This window comes from Schistocerca nitens, chromosome 5, assembly GCF_023898315.1.
Source record: "Schistocerca nitens isolate TAMUIC-IGC-003100 chromosome 5, iqSchNite1.1, whole genome shotgun sequence".
NCBI classification, from domain to species: Eukaryota; Metazoa; Arthropoda; class Insecta; order Orthoptera; family Acrididae; genus Schistocerca; species Schistocerca nitens.
This window is the reverse complement of record NC_064618.1, coordinates 855,227,591-855,241,102: the sequence shown is the minus strand read 5'-3', so window position 1 is coordinate 855,241,102 and position 13,512 is coordinate 855,227,591. Positions and strand designations below refer to the sequence as shown.

Sequence of the window (13,512 nt, the reverse complement as noted above, 5' to 3'; positions counted from 1 at the left end):
AAGCAGAAGTAATCTTTCGTCTTGTGAACAAAACTAAACAAAATTCCAGTTGCACAATCAGATGATTAACTACACTCCTGGAAATTGAAATAAGAACACCGTGAATTCATTGTCCCAGGAACGGGAAACTTTATTGACACATTCCTGGGGTCAGATACATCACATGATCACACTGACAGAACCACAGGCACATAGACACAGGCAACAGAGCATGCACAATGTCGGCACTAGTACAGTGTATATCCACCTTTCGCAGCAATGCAGGCTGCTATTCTCCCATGGAGACGATCGTAGAGATGCTGGATGTAGTCCTGTGGAACGGCTTGCCATGCCATTTCCACCTGGCGCCTCAGTTGGACCAGCGTTCGTGCTGGACGTGCAGACCGCGTGAGACGACGCTTCATCCAGTCCCAAACATGCTCAATGGGGGACAGATCCGGAGATCTTGCTGGCCAGGGTAGTTGACTTACACCTTCTAGAGCACGTTGGGTGGCACGGGATACATGCGGACGTGCATTGTCCTGTTGGAACAGCAAGTTCCCTTGCCGGTCTAGGAATGGTAGAACGATGGGTTCGATGACGGTTTGGATGTACCGTGCACTATTCAGTGTCCCCTCGACGATCACCAGTGGTGTACGGCCAGTGTAGGAGATCGCTCCCCACACCATGATGCCGGGTGTTGGCCCTGTGTGCCTCGGTCGTATGCAGTCCTGATTGTGGCGCTCACCTGCACGGCGCCAAACACGCATACGACCATCATTGGCACCAAGGCAGAAGCGACTCTCATCGCTGAAGACGACACGTCTCCATTCGTCCCTCCATTCACGCCTGTCGCGACACCACTGGAGGCGGGCTGCACGATGTTGGGGCGTGAGCGGAAGACGGCCTAACGGTGTGCGGGACCGTAGCCCAGCTTCATGGAGACGGTTGCGAATGGTCCTCGCCGATACCCCAGGAGCAACAGTGTCCCTAATTTGCTGGCAAGTGGCGGTGCGGTCCCCTACGGCACTGCGTAGGATCCTACGGTCTTGGCGTGCATCCGTGCGTCGCTGCGGTCCGGTCCCAGGTGGACGGGCACGTGCACCTTCCGCCGACCACTGGCGACAACATCGATGTACTGTGTAGACCTCACGCCCCACGTGTTGAGCAATTCGGCGGTACGTCCACCCGGCCTCCCGCATGCCCACTATACGCCCTCGCTCAAAGTCCGTCAACTGCACATACGGTTCACGTCCACGCTGTCGCGGCATGCTACCAGTCTTAAAGACTGCGATGGAGCTCCGTATGCCACGGCAAACTGGCTGACACTGACGGCGGCGGTGCACAAATGCTGCGCAGCTAGCGCCATTCGACGGCCAACACCGCGGTTCCTGGTGTGTCCGCTGTGCCGTGCGTGTGATCATTACTTGTACAGCCCTCTCGCAGTGTCCGGAGCAAGTATGGTGGGTCTGACACACCGGTGTCAATGTGTTCTTTTTTCCATTTCCAGGAGTGTAGTAAGGTTTAATGCATTAGGAATAGAAATGATGCACCGGTAAACAAAACATCACCTGCTTAATATGTGTTGGTCCAAGTTTGAAATGCAAAACAGCGGCGATTCTGCGTGGCATGGTTACGATAAGACCTTCTGATAGGTTCCTCTAAGGTATGTGGTTCAAGATATCTAGACACAGGTCAGTCAACTTGTGGGCCACTGGTTGAAGAGTGCGGAGCTTCACCCGATACCATCTCAGACGTGCTCCATCGGGCTCAGACCAGGCGAATTTGGTGGCCGGCACAGCAACATGAGTGCACTATCATTCGCCTCAAACCACCATAACACGTTTCTGGCCTTGCGGCATGGATAATTATCCTGCTGGAAGATGCCACTGCCGATGTGGACGACATCACACTTAAGGGATTGCAGGTGGTCACTAATAATTTGCTCGCAGTCTTCAGCTGCCATGGTGCCTTAAATTACTGCCGTCCTACCGCCACGGGCCTGCGTCTGTGGCATGTCCATGTTTCGAGCAGCTGTTCATTGAATAACGGTGTGTATGGACACGACCATTGAGAGGTTGTAAAAAGAAACGTGATTCATCTGACCTTGGATACGTTTCTATTGACCAGTGGTCCAATATCGGTGACCTTGTACTCACTGGAGTCGTAATTGACGATGTCCTCAGGTCAACTTGGGAACAGGTGAGGGTCGCCTGCTGCGGTGATCCCACGTTGAACACGGTGTCCTCCTTAGCACTTGTGCCTGCCCCCCAGCATTGTACTCTGTCTGCAGATCTGCCACAGACCACCGCCTGTTCTATTTTAGAGAGAGGGAAGTCTCCGACACCCACATCTGTGATGAGGCGTGGACGCCAGCGCCGTCACCTGAACGTTCTTGCACCATTGTGAACGGCACGCCCGACTCATGACGACGATTGCTTTTCCTAATACTTTGTTGAAGTTCAACATAAAGACTTTGTTGTTTCTTCCACTTTCTTCGAAAGACATGAGTTGCGCTTTAGTGCGTAAGGCGCCACTAGCGATGTATTTGCAGAAATAGAGCAATATAATCTCAAGAGCTCAGATACTATGCAAAGATGAGATGGTAGAAGGAATAAAAAGGAGAACTACACGAATGAAACAAACATGAAGAAAGTTATGGAAAGGGACGGCCGAAGCAGAGAGGACATACACTGATCAGCCAGAACATTATGACCACCGACCCACTATCGATATGAAGCTGTCCAGGTGATAGCAGCGTCACTTAACGAGGAATGAATGCTTGTCAGCCACACGCACGGTGCATATAGTATTTATTAGTCAGTGTGCTGTCCGTGTGTAGAATGGGGAATGTACGAGCTATCTGAGTTTCATTGTAATGGTCCTGGGCTCGGTACAAGCATTTAGGAAACTGCACGACTTGTCGGGTGTGATGAATGTCTTCAACAGGTGGCAAAATCGAGGTGAAACAACATCCAAACGTCGTGGGTTTGGGCGACCACCCCTCCTACCAGATGTCGGACGTCGTAGGCTGGGCAGTCTGGTAAAACAGGACAGGCGGCGAACTGCGGCGCAACTAACATCAGGCTTTAATGCTGGCCAGAGTAAAAGTGTATCTGAACACACAGTGCACCAAACATGCCTAACGATGGGCCTCGACAGCCGATGACCCAAGCATGTGCCAATGTTAATGTCACGACATCAGCAACTACGACTTAAATGGGCACGTGACCATCGGCACTGGACTTTGTCAAAGTGCCAGAGCGTTGCATGGTCTGATGAATCCCGACACCTTCTTGATCACGCCGATTTATTTATTTATTTAATCGTATGGCTAGGGCCCCCCATCGGGCAGACCATTCGCCTGGTGCCGGTCTTTCAATTTGGCGCCACTTCGGCGACTTGCAGTCGATGAGGATGATAGGATCATGATGACAGCACAACACCCAGTGCCTGGGTGGAGAAAATGCCCGACCCAACCGGGAATCGAACCCAGGCCCAGAGGATTGACAATCCGTCACGCTGACCATTCAGCTACTGGGGGCGGACGTCACGCCGATGGGAAGGTGCGAATCCGTCATCTTCCAGGGGAACAGCTCCTTGACAGCTGTACTGCGGGACAAAGAGAAGCTGGCGGTGGCTCCATTATGCTGTGAGGATTATTCACATGGGCATCGATAAATCCAGTCTAGCTCGTGCAAGGCACCATGACGGCCAAGGTGTATCGTACACTGGCTGCAGACCAAGTACACCTCTTCATGGCGGTCACGTTTCCCGACGTCAGTGGCATTTTTCAACCAAATGGTTCAAATGGCTCTGAGCACCATGGGACTAAACAGCTGTGGTCATCAGTCCCCTAGAACTACTTAAAGCTAACTAACCTGAGGACATCACACACATCCATGCCCGAGGCAGGATTCGAACCTGCGACCGTGTCAACAGCGCGGTTCCGGGCTGAAGCGCCTAGAACCGCTCGGCCACAACAACCGGCTTTTTCAACAAGATAATGCTCGATGTCACAAGACTAGGAGTGTGATAGTGGTTCGAGGGACACAGTGGCGAATTCCAGTTGATGTGTTGGCCACTCCAACTCGCCAGATCTGACCCCAGTAGAACTCACCTGGGAAGTGATAAAACGTGGCGTCAGAGCTCAGCGTCCCCCTCCCTGGAATTTACAGCGATTAGCTGACTTGTTTGTGTGCAGATGTGGTGCCAGCTCTCACCAGCGACGTAGCAAGGCCTCACTGCTTCCATGCCACGACGCGTCGCCGCTGTTATTCGTGCTACAGATGGGCGTACCGCCTATTAGGTAGGTGGTCATAATCTTCTGGCTGATCAGTGAAAACACAGACTGGCAATAGCAGGGAAAGCGTTTCTGAAAATGAAAAATACTTTACCATCGAATATACAGTTAAGTGTTAGGAAGTCTCTTTTGAAGGAATTTATCTGAAGTGTAGCCTATTGCGGAAATGAAACATAGACGATAAACAGTACACATGAGAAGTGAATAGAAACTGTCTACATGTGGTGGTGGTACCGGTTGATGGGGAAACATCCTGAGGTATCAAGGAAATGTCAGTTTGGTTATGGGGGAAAGAGAGGAAGGGGGGCGGGGAGTTAAAATTGTAGGTGAATTTAGTAGCAGATGCTCCATATATGAGAAAGGTCAGGGTACTGTTGGGTAATTTGGGCTGGGCTAGCTTTCGTGTTCACATTCAGCTATGGCCTAGCTTGTGATCAACTTAGTACTCCTAATTATCTGTCACAGTATGCTTCCCCCTCTTTGCATGTTTTCTCAGTCAGTTTGTTGGCCATCAATATATCTCGTACTCTTTTTCTTCCGATTTTCCACAAGTCTCTTCAGTTAACAGTAGGTACGAGGGTGAGTCAAATGAAAACCTTAAATTTGTAATACCAAATTAAATTTCGTGCCGTTATCCTGTCAGTTCTAAGCGTGCTACAAACAGCCTGCAGAATGGCAGAATGGCATGTAGGTGGCAGCATAGTGCAGATGCACACATACCGTCGCAGTATCAATATAAAGATGGCCGCCCCACTTGCGACTTACACCAGGGATGAACACCGTTCTGTTATTCGGTTTTTGCGTAGTGAAGGTGTGAAACCTACTGAAATTCATCGACGAATGAAGGTTCAGTACGGTGACGCATGTTTCTCACAGCAGCAAGTCTACGAATTGAGTAGAAAGTTCGCAAATGGTGTGACTTCAGTGGAAGATGCTCCTCGTCCAGGTCAGGCACAACGAGTTGTGACTCCATAGGACACTGCAGCAGTTGAAGCCGTAGTGAAGGAAAACCGCCGAGTGACACTGAATGACAATGCAGCATGTTTACAGATTAGTCATGGGTCAGCACACCACATTGTGCATGATGTGCTCAAGTTTCACAAAGTGTCCGCAAGATGGGTGCCACGGCAGCTGACTCCTGTGAAGAACTTCTTCGGCGCTTTGAACGAGAAGGTGATGGCTTCCTTGCAAGAATCGTTACTGGGGACGAAACCTGGGTTCACTTCCACGAACCAGAAACGAAGAGAGATAGCAATGAATGGCGCCATTCCTCATCACCAAAACCAAAGAGTTTCGAACAGAATCATCAGCAGGGAAGGTTATGCTCACTCTCTTTTGGGACGAAAAATGCGTCACTTTGGAGCATTACATGCCTAGAGGGACCACTGTCACAAGTGAATCACACCCAGATCTCCTAAAAAATCATCTGCGGCCTGCAATCAAATCAAAGCGACGTGGATTGCTGTCAGCAGGTGTCCTTTTGCAACATGACAATGCAAGGCCCCACACTGCCCGTACAACAGTTGCAATAATCAAAGACCTGCATTTTGAGTGCCTTCCTCATTCACCATACTCAACAGACCTTGCCCCAATGATTTCCACATGTTTGGACCAGTCGAAGATGCAATGGGAGGAAAGAAGTTCCGTTCTGATGAAGAGGTACGCCACGCGGTGCATGAGTGGTTGCGCGGACTACCAAAAGAATTTTTTTTCTAAAGGAATTTATGCACTTTGTAAGCGCTAGAGTAATTGCATTGAACGTGGGGGAGATTATGTTGAAACATGATACAGCTTTGTACCACTTCTGCACAATAAATAATATTTTGAAAAATATTCAAGGTTTTCATTTGACTCACCCTCGTAGTTAATTTTGTAGCTTTTTTATCCTAATTGTGCACTCGAACCTTGGAATTTGTCATACATTACTTCTTGACATAATTTTTTTCTATTATTTTAACTCTGGAAGGACAGTATACATATATACAGGTTAACCTGCCTTGGTCTCTGTGTCCTGGCAGTGCCCCAAACCGATATTTTCTGTCATCGTGACAGACGTGTTTCACTGACGTGTTTCACAGTGGTCATTCTACCTGTTCATGACCTAATTAAAATTCCACTCCAACCTGTGGTCTCTAAGGGCGGCAGCCATTTTGGTTATGGCTCTCCTACTGCCAATGTATCTGTCCAATTAAAGGCAACGACCCACACAACTTTTTTAAAGAATTATTTAATATTGTGTAAACTGGTATTGCTTTATGTTAGCTCTTCCTTCCTGTTCAAAGCTGTTTTAGTTTTTGCAATTTTGAACGTAATATCGAAGCGGAATATCTCTTCCTCGGTTATTCTTCAATTTACATTGCGCAACAAATTTAAAGGATCAGTTTCCCTTAATTGCCTCCCATTCCGTCGCATAAGTTCGAAATTTGGCTCAAAGGTGCCTAAAACCATTCTCTGTAATGGTGCAAAAGCATGGTCCGTCGCCGTACATGGGCTCGGTGACTCTTCAGACAACAAGGTGTCGACACGTGTAAGAAAATACCAGAGCTCAGATGTTCATGTGACGTGTATGGTGGGTTAGTGACGTCCCATTGGCACCAAATTTCACCAAAATTCTGACCAATGCCACCATGGACGGGTCACACGATTGGAGGTCGTCACGGCTACTCTTATCCACTTTTCACCCCTTCCTCTGACGCCTCCGCGATGGAGTCAGAACAGCGAACCCAGCGTTAGAAATCACATTACTTTCTTACGGGTGGCCGAGGAAAACATTTCAGACTCGGCGCCGCTCAGAAACATCATGAAAAGGCCGTAGTGGGTGGCGTAATGAGTGTCAATGAAACCATCCCTTCTCTTCAGGCACTGACTGCCATACTTTTCGATGTCGAAAACGACAGTTCACAGTACCCCGAGCGACAGGACGGTTTTCTTCACAACGTGCATCTGTTTCTTCGGCCACCCGTAAGAAAACACCGTGATTTCGGCGCCGGGTGTCGCGGTTCTGACCTTCATCGCAGAGGCGTCGAAAGAATGGGTGGATTTTGGGTAAGAGGGGCTGTGACGACCTTCTGCGGCGGCGCGGTTCCTTTCTGTCCCTTTTACCAGCACCTACCTGTGAACTCGTGGCAGCAGATCGCCGGTAGGAAAGCCGAGCAGAAACCTACCGTACTGCGACTCACACCAGGCTGCATACAGCGTAACTATTCTAAAAATTGGGAGAAAGCGGAAAAACTGGCAAAACGTCGGTATATTCTGAAGTTCAGAATTACACGTTCACTGCCAAGCCCATGCCAATCCTAACACAGTCATGCACAAACCCTTTTATTCACGCTAGCAAGTTTATGGTAACGTAATTCTCGAGATAAGAACAGCTACTAAACACGTATTGTCCTCTAATTAAACTGCTCGCCATACTATTAAGTTTATCAGTGTCTAAAGCACTCAGGTTTTTAGTCATCGATCTGCTCAATATGCCACGCGGAATTACTCTTTCCTCACACACAAAATTACTTAAAAATCCGTTGTTGTTGTTGTGGTCTTCAGTCCTGAGACTGGTTCGATGCAGATCTCCATGCTACTCTGTCCTGTGCAAGCTTCTTCATCTCCCAGTACCTACTGCAGCCTACATCCTTCTGAATCTGCTTAGTGTATTCATCTCTAGGTCTCCCTATACAATTTTTACGCTCCACCCTGCCCTCCAATACTAAATTGGTGATCCCTCGATGTCTCAGAACATGTCCTACCAACCGATCCCTTCTTCTAGTCAAATTGTGCCACAAGCTCCTCTTCTCCCCAATTCTATTCAATACCTCCTCATTAATTATGTGATCTACCCATCTAATCTTCAGCATTCTTCTGTAGTACCACATTTCGAAAGCTGCTATTCTCTTCTTGTCTAAACTATTTATCGTCCATGTTTCACTTCCATACATGGCTACACTCCATACAAATACTTATATCTGACACTTCAATCTATACTCGATGTTAACAAATTCCTCTTCTTCAGAAACGCTTTCCTTGCCATTGCCAGTCTACATGTTATATCCTCTCTACTTCGACCATCATCAGTTATTTTCCTCCCCAAATAGCAAAACTCCTTTACTACTTTAAGTGTCTCATTTCCTAATTTAATTCCCTCAGCATTACCCGACTTAATTCGACTACATTCCATTATCCTCGTTTTGCTTTTGTTGATGTTCATCTTATACCCTCCTTTCAAGACACTGTCCATTCCGTTCAACTGCTCTTCCAAGTCCTTTGCTGTCTCTGACAGAATTACAATGTCATCGGCGAACCTCAAAGCTTTTATTTCTTCTCCAAGGATTTAAATACCTACTCCGAACTTTTTTTGTGTTTCCTTTATTGCTTGCTCAATATACAGATTGAATAACATCTGGGATAGGCTACAACCCTGTCTCATTCATTTCCCAACCACTGCTTGCCTTTCATACCCCTCGACTCTTATAACTGCCATCTGCTTTCTGTACAAATTGTAAATAGCCTTTCGCTCCCTGTATTTTACCCCTGCCACCTTCAGAATTTGAAAGAGAGTATTCCAGCCAACATTGTCAAAAGCTTTCTCTAAGTCTACAAATGCTAGGTTAGCCTTTCCTTAGTCTTTCTTCTAAGGTAAGTCGTAGGGTCAGTATTGCCTCTCGTGTTCCAACATTTCTACGGAATCCAAACTGATCTTCCCCGAGGTCGGCTTCTATCAGTTTTTCCATTCGTCTGTAAAGAATTCGCGTTAGTATTTTGCAGCTATGACCTATTAAGCTGATAGTTCGGTAATTTTCACATCTGTCAACACCAGCTTTCTTTGGGATTGAAATTATTATATTCTGCTTGAAGTCTGAGGGAATTTCGCCTATCTCATACATCTTGCTCACCAGATGGTAGAGTTTTGTCAGGACTGGTCTTCCAAGGCCGTCAGTAGTTCTAATGGAATGTTGTCTACTCCAGGGACCTTGTTTCGACTCAAGTCTTTCAGTGCTCTGTCAAACTCTTTACGCAGTATTATATCTCCCATTTCATCTTCATCTACATCCTCTTCCATTTCCATAATATTATCCTCTAAAAAAACACAGCGGGATAAATAGGCCTTCACTTTAAAGCACTTTTGAAACATGTAGCACAACTCAAACCGGCAAACAACAATTTCCTTTGGAGCTCATACTACATACGACGGTACCATTGAAAGGCTGGGCTCCGACTCGTTTACACTGCTGTAAGCATTCTGTATCTCCAAGAGACAAAAGATGCGCGAAGAATACTCCGTTCGGATTGGTAGGTTTCCTTTAAGGCCAATAGAAAAACATTCTCTCGTGTTAGTCCTCGCTTTTCATGACTAACCAAACAACAAGTAACACACTTTCGAATTGTACTTTTTCCCGAAATAAATATTAAATATTCTGCTGTTTTATATATACTTTACGTTATTAACTATTTTAATTTGCACTCGAACTAGCTTTCCTTTTACCATAACCTTACTTAACATATTATAATACAAAATTCCCCGTCGTCTGCAATCACTCTGTCTTAAAAATTCCTCACGCTAGTTCGTACAGCGTTTGTCAATATAACAATGATCTACATATTTACTTAAGACCACATTCACGCATCATTCACACTACTAAAAAGATATATAAAAGTGGAAAAACATAAAGAAACAAAAAAACTTTAAAGAAATAAACAGAACAATTCACAAAAACATTCTCTTGACCTGTTTCTTGAGTGTCTCTGTCCGCTACTGTCCTCTGGTGGATGAAAATTAGAACTACGTACTCGACTGAATCCGCTTCAGACCATCTGTCACTGTGCACGCATGAGTCATTCTCCCGACACATGGGCTCCAGGCAGCAGCGATATAAAGGCGCCACGCCTCACTTCCTGTCGTCTGATACGTTCTGACAATCCCCACCCTCTTTTTGCCGAAAGTTGGTTGATCAATGATCACATTTTCACAGCAGTTGCCACAGTGAGATAGTGACACACTGTAGCGAGTGACAGGGACAGTCGAATTTAAATGACCAGTTCTGTTAATACCAAAAATACTCATCTTTTTCTGTTGCTCTTCTTTGGTGTGTATTGGTGGCTCGTTGTACATTTCCTTTCTGTAGTTTATCTTTCTATAATCGTCTAGAGGCTTATCAGGTTGATGTTTCAACAATAATATGAATTATGGTGGAATTTCTGCAGAATTACACTTATATATTCAGTCATTTCATTTCACAATACAAATCAATAAAACACACATAACTCGTTCTCCATCCTCGCACTTCAAACTCGTACAACCAACCGCACAAAGAACAAAGGTTTACCTCTAACAACGCAAAGAAATTACTATCATTTTTCGATCTATTTAGGCAAAACAATCTTTGGAACATACATTTCATAAATAAAATAAAATTAATTGTCTTATTTTGAGAAGTCCATAATCATCGCAATTACGTTAAGTATTTACAAACTTTGACTTTTAAACATTCTCGCATTGCTATGTAGTAGTGGAGTTTTGGTTTTTATGTCTTCGGTGCGGTATCGTTGACTTCATATGATCGAAGATCGATTAGTATATTTATCTCACCATAATCAGTTTTATTGCAACGTCTCCAGTGGAACTGGGCTGAATTGTGGTAAATTTTGGCGCCAATGTGACATGATTAACCAACCTTACAGCTCATACGAATTTCTAGACTGTGGATTTTTTTTTCGTCACCTCGCTGTCTGAAGCGAAGCCGATCCCTAGGGTGAGGCTGCAGAGCGCCATGCTTTTGCACCAGTGCAGAAGGAGGTGAGGGCACCTTTGAGACAAATTTCAAACTTATGTGTTGGAATGAGAGACAGTTATGAGGTTTCGAAAGAGCGATCCTTTAATTTCGCTGTGCAGTGTAGATAATGGAAGTAGGTGATTTGTTTCCGATTCTATCCATTCAGGTTTAGATCTGGTGCTATTGATACTTTACTGACTACCAAGTTCTACTACTTCCATGGTTTCTGAATTTTTCAGACTGGCTTTTAAAAAATTTTCCGCAAAAACGTTTGGATTAGTAGAAGTATACTTTTAATATGCTAAATAGAAATCTTGGCTACGTGTGAGTTCATCCTACAGTACAGTCTGGTGCTCCGCGCCTGATTGCTAACTAAGGCGAAATCAGTGTATCAGATTTGTTGATGTCAGTTCCGTGAAAACTTCCAAGTTTCATAATTATCCGCGTTTAATATCCCCTTCTAAGCTGCAGATGATGTGTTCTATTGCTTTGTTATCACTGATGAAGCCGTGAAGTTATAATTTATTTCAGTGAGCCGCATTATTAAATGACATCTGAGTTGCAACTTACGCAGTATTAATTAACAGTAGAGATCCGCGTGAGACATATCCAACATCATTTTATTTGATTCTAGAGTACAAATTCTAGATTCTGATTCTACAGTACAAATATTGAGTGTATTGATTCATAGTTAATGTTTTCTTTTTTCGTTTCAGTCCATGTCAGATTTCTGCTATATGACAGTTTGCTTTTCTGCAGGAAGTATGCCTCTTTGTGAAATTTTTTGTTTAGTTTTCCGTGTGTCGCGCGACCGTTGCATACAAGGAAGAATCCTTCACACCCCTCTATCAGGGGTGTTTCTACAGCCTATATCAAAGACGCCTAGGATGTTTTCGGGCCCTACTGATAATCTTAAAAGGGAATGCATACTGTGAAACTCTGCAACCTCCACAAAGAGATGAGCTCTTAGCAAGCATGTGTGAAGAAATACAAGGAAAATCAATTCAGTTTTAACACTAGCGTTACCGCAAGGGCAACTGATAATTACACTACTGCCCATTAATGTTGCTACACCAAGAACAAATGCAGGATGATAAACAGGTATTCATTGGACAAATATATTACTCTAGAACTGACATGTGATTACATTTTCACGCAATTGGGGTGCACAGATCCTGAGAAATCAGTATCAAGAACAACCACCTCTGGCCGTAATAACGGCCTTCATACGCCTGGGCATTGAGTCAAACAGTGCTTCGATGGAGTGTACAGGTACCGTTGTCCATACAGCTTCAACACGATACCACAGTTCATCAAGAGTAGTGACGCGTATTGCGACGAGCCAGTTGCTCGGCCGCCATTGACCAGACGTTTTCAATTGGTGAGAGATCTGGAGAATGTGCTGGCCAGGGCAGCAGTCGAACATTTTCCGTATCCAGAAAGGCCGGTACAGGACCTGCAACATCCGGTCGTGCATTATCCTGCTGAAATGTAGGGTTTCGCAGGGATCGAATGAAGGGTAGAGCCATGGGTCGAAACACATCTGAAATGTAACGTCCACTGTTCAACGTGCCGTCAATGCGAAAAGAGGTGACCGAGACGTGTAACCAATGGCATCCCGTACCATCACGCAGGGTGATACGCCAGTATGGCGATGACGAATACACGCTTCCAATGTGCGTTCACCGCGATGTCGCCAAAACCGGATGCAACGATCATGATGCTGTAAACAGAACCTGGTTTCATCCGAAAAAATGGCGTTTTGCTGTTCGTGCACCCAGGTTCGTCGTTGAGTACACCATCGCAGGCGCTCCTGTCTGATGCAGCGTCAAGGGTAACCGCAGCCATGGTCTCCGAGCTGATAGTCCATGCTGCTGCAAACTTCGTCGAACTGTTCGTGCAGATGGTTGTTGTCTCGCAAACGTCCCCATCTGTTGACTCAGGGATCGAGACGTGGCTGCACGATCCATTACAGCCATGAGGATAAGATGCCTGTGTACTCAACTACTAGCGATACGAGACCGTTGGGATCCAGTACGGCGTTCCGTGTTATCCTGTCCTGAACCCACCGATTCCATCTTCTACTAACAGTCATTGGATCTCGACCAACGCGAGCCGCAATGTCACAATACGATAAACCGCAATCGCGATAGGCTGCAATCGGTCCTTCATCAAAGTCGGAAACGTGATGGTACGCATTTCTCCTCCTCACACGAGGCATCATAACAACGTTTGACCAGGCAACGCCGGTCAACTGCTGTTTGTGCATGAGAAATAGGTTGGAAACTTTCCTCATGTCAACATGTTGTAGGTGTCGCCACTGGCGCCAACCTTGTGTGAATGCTCTGAAAAGCTTATCATTTGCATATCACAGCATCTTCTTCCTGTCTGTTAAATTTCGCGTCTGTAGCACGTCATCTTCGTGGTGTAGCAATCTTAATGGCCAGTAGTGTATTATGGTTATTA

The 13,512-nt window shown here is 45.8% G+C and overlaps 1 protein-coding gene across 1 annotated transcript in view; it reads left to right on the top strand.

Moving 5' to 3' along the window:
* Positions 1-13,512, top strand: part of LOC126260761 (uncharacterized) — a 168,280-nt gene that overhangs the window by 78,124 nt on the left and 76,644 nt on the right. The gene's annotated exons all lie outside the window — the stretch shown is intronic.